The sequence below is a fragment of the Pteropus alecto genome, unplaced genomic scaffold, assembly GCF_000325575.1.
Source record: "Pteropus alecto unplaced genomic scaffold, ASM32557v1 scaffold53, whole genome shotgun sequence".
Lineage (NCBI taxonomy): Eukaryota > Metazoa > Chordata > Mammalia > Chiroptera > Pteropodidae > Pteropus > Pteropus alecto.
In genome coordinates, this window is record NW_006434366.1 from 2,731,462 (window position 1) to 2,743,957 (window position 12,496).

A 12,496-nucleotide genomic window follows, 5' to 3' on the forward strand; every position below is an offset into this window, starting at 1 on the left:
CAAGCGAGGGGTGGCCACAGGACATTTCCCTAACGCGGTTCTGAACGCTTCGTTTCGGTGGTGGTATCGCGACTCTCTCTGTCGTGGGGCTGGGGTGGGGCGCGTGATGCTCCGGGCTGTGAACTTGAAGGATGCTCACTCTCAAGGTCGAGCAGGTGCTTTCGTGCGGGCGGGCGCCTTCTTCAGTGTTGCGCGCCGGCCTCACCCTGGTTCCGGCCCTGCAATTGCTTCCTTTTTGGCTGCCTCTGCTCCTTCCCCAAAGAATCCACCGTCAAAGCAATTTGGAAAATATCGCTTATCACGCACACTTCCCCGTCTGCGTAAACAGCGCACAGCAGCCCGCTCTAGACCCTGAGAAGTCCTGCGGTCCCCAGGTCCCTAACCCCGCTGAACCCTGCATTTCTGATTTCCCAAATGTATTTAACTGTGGAATTCTTTCTTTCTTTCTTTCTTTTTTTTTCCTTTTTAAGAAAAACTTGTTAATGTCTCTTGGGCCATTCAGGGAAGCTGGTTAAGAACTAAGACCAAACGGTAGCGTGTGGAACATCCTCATGATTTCGAAAACTCTTCTTTGTTGAATAATACCATGTTCTACTTTGGGTTCGATTTCATTTTCAAGTCACACTAAACCCTCTGAATAAGGAAAGGGCGAGAGTGTTTATCATACCCTCCAGCTCCCACATGATCAGTTCATTGGTTCAACCAACATTGATTAGGCACCTACTGTGTGCTAGAAATACAAAGGCGAGTGGAGTGGAGAGCCTTAACCCTGGTTGGCTGAGCAGAAATGGAAACGTGGACAAAAAGTTCAAAGACAGTTTGATAATTGCTATAAAAGAGCAACAGGAATAAGGAAGGAGCTCACAAAAATGCCCTTTTACGGTCATGCCTTCAGAACAAGTTAGCCGCTCCTTAGGAGGAAGAGCTATACGTGATATTTTTCAATTTTTCCTGTAGTGCCCAGCGAAACTATGCACACGAGAGACACTCAGTAAGTACTTGTCAAATAGATGATAGTTGAGGGAAAATCCCAACTCCGAATTGATGCACACTAGGTTATAATATCTATTACCGATTGCCTGCAAACACGCTTCAGAAATAAACCCAGACAAAAGTTCGTTTTACCCCCTCTAAGTTTCCGTTTTCCCATCTGTAAAGTAAGGGTAATAGCACTAATTTCATGGGGTTCTTGAGAGGATTAAGTGAGAAAGTATAAAAAGCAGCTATTATGTTCCCTGGCCTGTAACAAGTGGCTGATAAACTACAGTTATTATGACTACAATATGCTGTGCTTTTTATCCACAATGTTACCATAAATGGCACACTCCGATTTGACAAAAAGGTCACTTGGAACTTTATATGGTTCCATCAACATTCTCTTCTTGCTGAGAACATAGTTTGGAAAGGTTGGGGTGAAAATATGCAGGCCAAGAGCCCCGAGTGAGTAAGGCCACACACACACACACACACACACGCACACACACAACACAACACACACAACACACACATACCACAATGCATCACAACACACACCGCAACACACACACACTGCAACACACACATACCACAACACACACACAGATACCACAAAACACACATACCACACCACACTACACCACATACCACACACCACAACACACACACCATATGTGTTACAACACACTTACTGCACAGAAACTACACACAATACACCTACCACACACATACCACACACCACAACACACACACACTCACACACACGCACACACTCTCCCCTCCCTCTCCCTCACCCCCGACCCCAGTAAAAGGCACCAGCAGCAGCTCCCTAAATGGCCTGATTTCCCCAGCCTCCAACGTGAGGGCACAGTTCTGAGACATAAAGCAGGCGTGACGCAGCAGACCGTGTCACCTCGGTCCGCTCAGCTTTAGATTGCTCAGCTGACCCTCCGCTGTGTTCTGGATGCCTCACTGATCCCGGCCGCTTTGTATCGTTAGCTGAACTGCCTTGTCATCGTCCTCACTAATGTAAAGGCTGCCTGCGAGAAGGCTCCGAGCCACAGCCGCCTTTCCCGCTCCTGCCGTGCTTCCCAGACTGGGATAGGCATCCTGATTACTCGGGCGACTTGTTAAATATACAGATCATCTTCAAAAATCTCTAGGAGTGGGGCCCAGGGACTGTGTTTATAAGCCTTCTGAGGGGTTTTAGGCAATCAGGGAGATGCTTGGACACACGGTCCCACGGTGCTGAGCTCCAGGCCTTGCTCATGGTCAGCACGCTGCGTTTATAAAACAATGAATGACCTATGAGAGGGTAGGGACTTGAGCACACGAGAAGACATTTTGCAGAGAAGTCTGTGTATGCGTGTCAGTACGTGAACACACATGCGTATGTACCATGTGACTACAAAACAGAGCATTGGCTGTGGCATGAGATAGGGCCAGGACCGCGTGACCCAGGAGCCAGAAGGTCACCATGAGGGAACTGGTATCACAGGGCTGCGGTGACTTGAAGGACCCTGAAGCAAAGCTGACCCTTCCCCTCTCGCCTGCAGCTCGGCTCACCCTGTAGCGCAGCTGCTGGCCATGAGTCTGGACTCTTGGCTGCCGGCTCCTGCCAGCCCCAGACTTACGTCTTCCTGTCCCGGGAAACTGGAGGAAGGTAAAAGCTTCTCTCTTACAATCAGGTTAGGATCCAGCTTAGGTCATTAGGTCACATACTCCATCTCGAGCTAATCTCTGTGGCCAGAAGGCTGGGGTATATTGTCAGCCAGTCCTGCATTACCTGCCCATCCTTTGGCCGGAGGGCAGGGTCCCGTGACTGGCAACCCCAAAGAAGCATGTGGAGTGGGAATGGGCGGATCCTTAAGGAACGTGGCCACTGCCAGAACTGGAAGGGATGGCTGTAGGGAAGAAATACATGTCCACTCCCAGCCATGACCTTGAGCTGCTCTACTGAACTAAGGCAGCCAGGCAGCCCCAAAGGGATGCATCTTATCCCCTGGCAAAACTCCCTAAACTTCTCCCCAAAGGACCTTTCACCTTGAAGTAACCTTGAAGACAGTGAGTTTTTATTTCCTGTGGTCTAGATTTCAAAGCGGGCATAGTCAGTCTAAACATTTTTGGAAGTCTCCTGTTTCAAATGAAAAACTTTTCGTGAATTGTATTCATTTAATGTAAAAATAATGTTTTTATTCCCAAACTTTGATTTTGAACCTACAGAAAAGTTGACAAAATACTATGTACTTTCAGTGCACATATGAGTGTGCACAATTATTGGCAATGCGCCCTTTGATCAGTTGGTGCATTTTTGTGAAAATTGCATTTTAACAGTACATTTCTCCTGTATCATTAATAAGTAATTCACATGAGATCATATGACTATGCTGTTTTCCAACAACCTTCCACATTTAGGGTGATTTTCGTCTGAGTCAGTTATTACCATGGTGATCGTAAAGTGATGCATTTTCTATTTCTCTTATTTCTTCTATATTTATTAATTCGTATTACTGTCTTTTTAAAAAAGCTTTCCCTCTACCCAGTATTAATTTTTATTTTTAGGAACAGTACAGGCTCATGGATTTTTAAATATTCCATGTGTTATAATCCATTCCCGTTTTTATTCATTTTCGATGCTCATCTTGTCTGAAATTTGGCCAATGAAAGTCCCTTCATGCTGGCTTCTCTGTCCTTTCGACAGAGCCACACCAGTTTTTAAATGGTCCTTCCCGTCTGGCAGAGATTATTCCAGACCGACCTTGTACTCGGCCTCAGCCTTGAAGTCGGCCATTTCTTCAAGGAGACTGACTCTTTTTCATGGAAGATGGTGTTTAGAAACCAAGAAACAGCATCCCCGCTTATCTGCAATTCTGCTTTCTGCAGTTTTAGTTGCCCGTGCTCAACAGTGGTCTGAAAATGTTAAACGGAAATTTCCAGAAATAATTCATGAAATCTCGCGAGTCCTGCCACGTCCAGCGCAGGGCGTGATCCATCCCTTTGCCCAGTGTCTCCACGTGGTCGATGCTCCCAGCCGGTTAGACGCTCAGTAGCCATCTCAGTTAGCAGATCCACTCTTTGTGTTCGAGTCGCCTTTATTTTACTTAATAATGGCCCCAAATCGAGTAGTGATGCCGGCAATTTGGGCGTGTCAAAGAGAAGCCATAAAGTGCTTCCTTTAAATGAAAAGGTAAAAGTTCTCGACTTAATGAGAAAAGAAAAAAAAAGAAAAATAGTATGTAGAGGTCGCTAAGCTTCCCGGAAAGAACAAATCTTTTATCTGTGAAAATCGCGCAGAAGGAAAATGAAATTTGTGCTAGTTTTGCAAACTGCAAAAGTTACGGCCACAGAGAGTGATAACTGCTTAGTGAAGATGGAAAGGCAGGAGATTTGTGGGTGGAAGACATGAACTGAGAACGCGTTTCAATGGATGGCAACATGTCCCCACGGAAAGCATTGAGCTTGTATGAGGACTTCAGCAAGGGCCCCCCCGAAACGCGTGACCTCAAGTCATCACTGCCCGTAAGGGATGGTTACCCGGATTCAGAAAGTGTTTGGGCCGAAAAATAGAAAAATTCCTGGAGGGTATTATTTTAGTTATTCTATTTTATTATTAGTTATTGCCATTAATTCCTTACTGTGCCTAATTTATAAGGTAAGATTAATCACAGGTGTGTACATGCTGGAGAAAACATCGCATATATGGGATTTGGTACGATCGGTTCTGCTCATTTTGTCATATGTAAATTATACGTTAATAAAAAAGAAAGCTATAAAGATATGCGAAATTGCTCTTAAACAAATGAAAAGACATTTAATTTCACTCATAATGAGAGAACATAAAACAGAACTGCAGTGGACGCCACTTTCACTTACGTAAATGACAAAAATTCGAAAGCTTGACAATCCACGCTGTTGGTGAGACCATGAGGAAACAGGCAAGAATACCCAAAAATATCGAAATTTCTCAAAATGGCTATATTTATCCTTTGCCCTACCAATCTCTCTTCTGGGTATTTATCTTGAAGATATAGTCTAATGCTAAATTTCCATATATACTTGGGTCTATTTCTGGACTTCCTATTTTTCTGCTGATCTATTTCTGCTCCGGTACCCCGCAATTTTAATTATAGAGGTTTTATAGTATGTTTTAATGTCTAGTAAGTTTAGTCCTCCCTCTTTGCCTTTCTTTCTGGGTTAGTCTAGCTATTCCCGAGTGCTTTAATTTTAAAAACATATATAAAGTTTAGAATCAACTTGTCTAGGTCCAGAAACGAAAACTTACTGGCATTTTTATTGGAATTGCGCTACATGTAATTTAGGGGAAGTGACATCTTTGTGATGGGTCACACTTTCCAAAAAACAATGGATGTCTTTCCAGGAAGTATACTTTTATATATTTCAGAAACGCTCATATGAAATTTCCTCATATAACGTTTATACATATCTTGCTAATACTTTAGCATTTTATCTTTGTAGTTGTCGCTGCTTTTGTAAGTGGGAGTTTAGCTCCCATTATTCCTTCTAACTATTGATTTCCGTACGGTTCATTTTATGTACCGCTATATTGTTGAGTGATTTTACTGTTTGAGTTAGTTTTATCTTTGAACCACTTGGGTTTTGCAGGTATACTATCAGATCATCTGCAATTCTAGATAGTTTCACTTATGTTTTCCCAATTCTTGTGACTCAAATTGCTTCCTCCTGCCTAATCGCGCTGAGTAACATTTTCCAATTAAATAGAAAGCTGGGTTTTGGACTTAGGGTTTTTTTTGTTTTTGTTTTTGATCATGTTAAGGAAATATCCACCTTCTTATTTCACTTAGTACTGGAGTGAGCGTTGCATTTTTTTACAAAGTTTTTCAGCATTTATTAAAACAATCATACAACTGTTCTTACATTAATACGGTGAATTATATGAATGGATTTCCTAATATCAAACCATTCTTGTGTTCCTGATATAAATTTCACTTTACGAAATTGAATTCTTGTTTGTTAATGTTTTATTTAGAGGGGTTTTTTTTTTGCATCAATATTCAGACGTGATGTTTAGGTTTTTGTGTGTGTGCTATATTTATTTTAAGTATGAATGTTAATCTTGATTTATACAGAATTTAAAAGTTTCCATTTTCTATGCTCTGGAAAAATTCACGTAGCATTGAGTTTATTCAATTTTCAAATGGTAGAATTCCCCTGAAAAACCATCTGAGTGTGTTGAGTTTTTATGGGTTAGTTTTTTGAAATGTTCTTTAATACTTGTATGGAACTTTGTCTGTTTAAGCATTTTCTTTCTACTGGGGTCAATTTTGTAAAACTGCATTCCTAGGAAATGATCCGCTTCATTTAAATTTTCAAATTTATTTTTGTAAGATTACGCAATATGGTCTCTCATGATTTAAAAAATTTCTTCCATATCAAAATTACTTCTTATTTATTATATTATTATTATTTTCTAGAAATACTGCTATTGTGGTTTTTGTTTGCACTTTCACTTAAGTGTTGTTTAATAGAGATTGTTTTAATTTCATCTGTAAAGAAATTTACAATATTTTGTGGTTTTGTTGCATTGCGATAAGAATTATATTTTAAAGGACTTATCAATTAAAACATTTTTTCCTCCCAAAATATTAAAGTAAAATTGATACTTTTTGAACTTGGCCAGATGTGCCAAGTTCATCTGGCAGTGTATTGTTGCGTGCAACCCACATCCCCAACAATAGGTTTTGCACTTTTTAAAGAGTAGCATTAATTCTTCTCACAATGGTCTAGTATTATTTTCTTATTAATCTAATGAAAGTATTTGATTAAAGTAGTCCAGATAAATGAAACCATATTGGTTCACTAGAATATCAATGTAAAAATATTTATATACACTCAGTTTTCTTGTGTTTCAATAATTTTATGAGAACTAACTTACTATTGGCTCAAGGTCACCTAATCGTTACAGTCCTATATTAAAAATAAGGCGATGGCTCTATCCGTTGCAACCTAGTACAAGGCCTAATAGTTAAACAATGGTCAATAAATCCTTTTTAAATTGATGAAGGAATAAACGAATCTACTACATATAGGTTATAATTCATTTACTTTTGCAAAGTAATATCTCTCTGAGAGATCATCAGGTAGTTACACAGGGATGTTTAAATTTCACTACTAATAACCCGTTTTCTGTCACACTGATAATCTAAGTTTAATGGGTTATGGTGCTTCGTAGCTAAGTACTGGGAAGGAATTTATTTCTTGGGCTGTCTTAAAATAATAAGTCATATACTCCTTCAGTTGATGATACAGAAAGGAGTCGTGTTAGACGGCAAGGATGGCTTCACAAGTCACCGAATCTTTTCCTTAGGTGAGGGTCTCTAGACAGACTGTGGAAAGGGACACAGTTTTAATAAACAAAACCCTGAGAATCGTGTGGTGGTCTGTTACATTTGGTAGCCTCCAGTGAACCAGGCCGCTTGGCATCTACGCCTTTGAATAGTCCTCTTCCTCGAATCCGGGCAGGCGCCGTGCAAGTTTAGGCCTAAACCTTAAGAAGCCCTGTCAACTGCTGCTTTTCACTCCTGGAATCAGCCTTCATGCTGTGAACAGCCCATGCCCTCACAGAAGCCACGCTGAGGAGTACCGAGCCACTCCAGGAGTGAGCCGTGTGGGATGTGCCACCCTAGTTCAGCCCCTAAATCGAGCAAACTATGGCTTTCACTCGAAAGTGGACTGCCTCCTGATTTTGTAAATAAAGTTTTATTGCAACACAGCCACGCCCGTTTCTTTATATATTACCTATGGCGGTTTTCTCACTACAATGGCAGAGTCAGACAGTCATTGCAGAGACCTTATGGGCCACGAAACCTAAAATCTTTACTATTTGGCTCTTTATAGGAGAGACTCCTGTCCTAAATGTCCGAAGCCCCAGCAGAGGGACTGTCCAGCTGAATCCAGTCAACGCACAGAACCGTGAGCAATAATCAAATGATTGCTGTCTTAAATTGTTAAGTTTGGGGATGGTTTGTTATCCAGCGACAAACAGTAAAATCTGATATTTGTGTTTTATAAGCTTGACGGTAGTTTAACTTTCTGTCTTTTAACTTTTAGTAAGATCTGTAGGATTTTTCTGTCTTAGCTGCGTGTCACTAAGACTCTCACCAAGGTCAGCAACCTCCAATGGAGGTCTTTCAGTCTTCATCTCGTTGGACTCTGGGTCATCTCTTTGACCCTTGGTCATCGATTGACTTCTTTGCTCTTGAAACATCTCCCTTTTAGCCCTTTAAACCACAATCTCCTTTCTTTTGTCTTGTAGGAAGCTCTTTATGAATTTCTTTTTGGGGGGTCGATCTTCTGCCTAACGCTTCATGTAAGAGTTCCCTGGGATTTGTTCTTAGATTTCATTTGACTTTCAACGAATATATATTGAACCTACTATATGCCTGACACCGTTCTGGGTACGTGGGATACATTATCGAACAAAACTAACAAAAATCTCTGCCCTTGGAGAAAATTTTAAATATATACATAATGATATAAGTTATTTCAAAAGCTGGAAGTTAATAAGTGCTTTAGAAAAGAAAATAAACAGAATGGGGGTTAGGGAACATGGGCTGGGAGGAGGCAGGAATTTAAAGAATAAAGGATTTAAGGAATTTTTTAGAATAGGCTTTTTTGAGATGATGAAGTTTGAGCAAAGCCTGAATAAAAGGTAAAGGAACTGATAAGTGGAAATCTAGAAATCCGTTCCAGGCAGAGGGAGCGGTGGCACGAAGACAGGAAGACAAGGAGCCTGGCGGGGGTGCTGGAGAACAGGAAGGACGCCCCCCGGGGTGGACTGGAGGGGACCCCGGGCGACGAGGTCTCAGACACGAAGGGCCCCAGATCCCGCAGGGCCTGGCGAGCCACTGCTGGGGCTTTGTCTTTTCTCTCTGAAGAAGAGAGAAGAATCAAGCCCTCAAAAGGACCACTCTAGCTCCAAATAGAGAAGAGAACGGAGGTGGCAGGGACAGGCAGACGAAGAGGCGGCCAGCGGAAACCAAGGGACGACTGTCTCTTCTCATCTGACACTTTTCCTGGACAATCTGAGGTTCGCAGGCTGCCACGGCTCCGCTGACCCCAAATCTATTTTTTCCAGCCCAAGTCTCTCTCCTGAGTGTCTGTCTCACATGTGCAAAGACCTACTGCTCATCCCCTCTCTGGCTCTTTCTTCTAAAGCCTTAGTCCCCTCCCACGCTCCTCCTGTGTCACTACTAAACCTTATTGAGTCATTCTCTTTAAGAAGCCACTGCTCGCACTTATGTTAGTGGATCACCCGTGCTGGCCCGTTGATGCTTTGGACTCCATTGACACATTATTGCGGTTTAGTTTATCAGAAATTCTGCCTGTCATGGTGGTTGGAAGGATTGGAGGCAGGATAGGCAGGTTTTCATTGGACGGGAGGATGGAATGCCGCCTTCGAAGACGGTTCAGGCTGGGGAGCCGTGTCGGCGGGTCTCTGAGGATAGAGGATGGGAATTTCAGAGTGAATTCCTTACATTTTGTAGATTTGCCATTGGGTAATGTAGGGACACATAATTCTGAAATTGTGACTTTTGTTACAAATAATAAACTTATCATGTAGCCAGTATGCAAGAGCTAAAGCTTCGTATAGATCGCAGAATTTTAATATGTGAATTTAATTTTCTTCCATCACTCTCGGGGATTTTTTTGTTCACTCCCCATTATAATTTTAGAATGTAGCATTCATTCTTTTGACTTTTAGCAAAGGAAGTCGTTTCGCTCTGGAAAATACTTAGTCAGAAGGGTGTGTGATTCCTTTTTCCATGATCTTTGTTTCTTATAATTTGTGCGGACAGGAGCTTAAGAAGTTATCTTAAGCTTTTGTGTCTGACACTTATTTTTAAGTGTTTTTTGAAAGTAATAATTGATACGAGAGGAACCAGTCTCCCTAGAATATATTTTTCCATATCCTACTTACATATGGGAAATAGTCTTGTAAAGATAATTAATGTGAAACTAACCAGGCCAATGAGAGCTATTATTTTTTTGTTAGAAATTCGACTCCAAAACGAATGTTTAAGTGCGAGCTTAACGTAGTTAGAAACGCAATTAAGTCTCATTCCTCGACACTCGAAAGCTCTTTTTGTTTATTTACCGTATTTAACGAATGTTTATCAAAGGCTCGCTCTGTACCGGGCAGTGTGCTTGTGCTGGAGAGAGAATGTAAACAGAAGGTGCTCGCCACTGTGGAGCTTCATTCCAGGGCGGAAGGCAGACTTGAAACAGTAAGAAATAATCACTGCTTCTGAAGGAAGGGAGTAAACAGAGTGGACGAAGCGAGACAGACCTGGGGCGGCCGCTCGCAGGAGGGTTAATGGAAAGGAATGCTGTGACCAGATGCTGTTTTCTGCTCTTTAAAAGAAATCGCGGCAAGATATGCAGACCATAAAATTGACCATTTTAACCATTTGTAAGCATACGATTTAGTGGACGTCAAGTATATTCATGATGTTGTATAAACATCACCACGATCCACTTCTGGAACTTTTCCATCATCCCAAACAGAAACTCTGTCCCCGTTAACAGTTGCAGCAGGCTGCCTTATATGGGAATTATTTTCTGTTCCTTTAAACTTTGTGTACCCATTATGACATTTCTTACAAAGTCTCCCTAGATAGATGGGGGTGGCTCCGTTGCTTCTGTTCCTTATTCTAGCACCTGTGATCTAGCTGGAGACAGGAGCCAACCCAAGCACAGGCTGCTGCTTCTGGGGTGTGTGCATGTGTGTGTGTGTGTGTGTGTGTGTGTGTGTGTGTGTGTGCATGCGTGCATGAAGCAGCGGTTGAGTTTTAGACCATTTCCGAGAAAATGATCTTTCTTGTGTCAAAAACCAGCCATAACGCTTGGGAAAATAGTTTGGCAATTTTTCAAAAAGTCACACATCAAACTACCATACGACCAGCAGCTCTACCCTTACGTGTCTATCCAAGAGAGCGGAAGCATGTGTCCTCAAGGGGACCTGCACGCAGGTGTTCATGGAAGCTTTATTCATAACAGCCCCAAACTGGAAACAACCTGATGTCCACCGACTGATGAACGAGGAGACACGACACGTTGTATCACTGTGACAGAACCTCTTCAGCACCAAAAGGAGCAAATGACTGACACCTGTCACATCATGGACGAACCTCAGAAACATTATGCAATGTGAAAGAGCCACACACAAGTGAGTACGTGCTGTATTTACACGAATCGGCCAGAAAAGGCACGTCGATAAAGACAGAAACTGGATTTGTGATCGCTCGAAGTTAGGGCTGGGAACAGGGGTTGACTTTAGATGGGCGGGAGGGATCGTATCAGGGGGAGATGGCACTATATATATGCGCAAACCGATTTATGATGCTGTTCGCTCCACTTGGTAAAGTTACTAAAAATCATTGAATTGTACACTTGACAGGGGTGAACTTTATACTGTGTAAAAATTCCTCATCAGCAGCTTGGATAAAGTCCAACACTTAATGGTCTCCGGAAGATAAAGGTGTTCTGCTGGGCCGAAGCTGGAACCTTTGAAGTGAACAGAATGGGAGGGAAAACCTGTCCTCATGTTGCTGACATGCCTTGCTTTATCTGTGACAATTGTATTTTGAAAGGCTCCCAGTCTCTCTATTTTAAAGGGAATTAAAGTGTTGAAAGCTATTTAAAAAAACCCATAATTATTTAAGTTTTTCCCAAAAACTGCAATTCTTATTTCCTTCAGTTTTTCAAGTGAGATTTAGGATCTGGAATTATTTCTGTCCCCGAACTGTTGTGTCTGTCCCCATGTAAACTGGCGTTCCCAGAGTACTAATGAAGTTTTCATTTTGGGGGTGGGTAGAAAGGATCCAGAGAGTTTGTTTATTAAACTTTCAGAGAAGCGTTTGTTTCTCAAATGGCTAAACGGTTCTGATCGGTATGATGGGAGAGGGAACAACTTCTCAAGATTACGTGGCCAGAGTTTGCTAAAAATGTGCTTGGCCGTTGTGAAACCTATCTTCAAATTACTTTTAGTTTTCCAGGGTATGGTTAGGAAAAGAAGATGTATGTATGTATGTATGTATGTATGTGTGTATGTGTGTATGTGTATGTGTATGTATGTATGTGTGTATGTATTTATTGTGAAATTGGTTAACGAAATCCAATAAGTTTCAGCTGTACACTTTAACAGTAAGGCATATATATGTTTACAGTGTGTGTTCCCCTCCCATAGTTAGATTTCTTTCTGTCACCACATATTTGACCCCCTTCACCCCATCCACATTCCCCATCACCCCCTCTCCTCTCGTATTCACTAGTCTATTGTCCATGTCCTTGAGTTTCTGTTTGTTTGTCCTGTTCATTTGTTGCTTTTAGGTTTATATCCCACATATAAGTGATATCATGTGATTTTCAACTTTTTCTGTCCGGCTTATTTCACTTAGCATGATTATCTCGAGGTCCACCCAGGTTGTCACAAATGGCACTATTTCATCTCTTCTTATGGCTGGGGCATATTCTATTTTAT

At 41.8% G+C, this 12,496-nt stretch overlaps 1 long non-coding RNA gene across 1 annotated transcript in view; it reads left to right on the plus strand.

Moving 5' to 3' along the window:
• LOC112477529 overlaps positions 1-12,496 on the plus strand; it is a 29,435-nt gene that overhangs the window by 15,081 nt on the left and 1,858 nt on the right. The window contains exons 2-3 of the long non-coding RNA XR_003045495.1: positions 7,852-7,926; positions 11,014-11,182. This is a non-coding gene — a long non-coding RNA (uncharacterized LOC112477529). The remainder of the gene's footprint in view (positions 1-7,851; positions 7,927-11,013; positions 11,183-12,496) is intronic.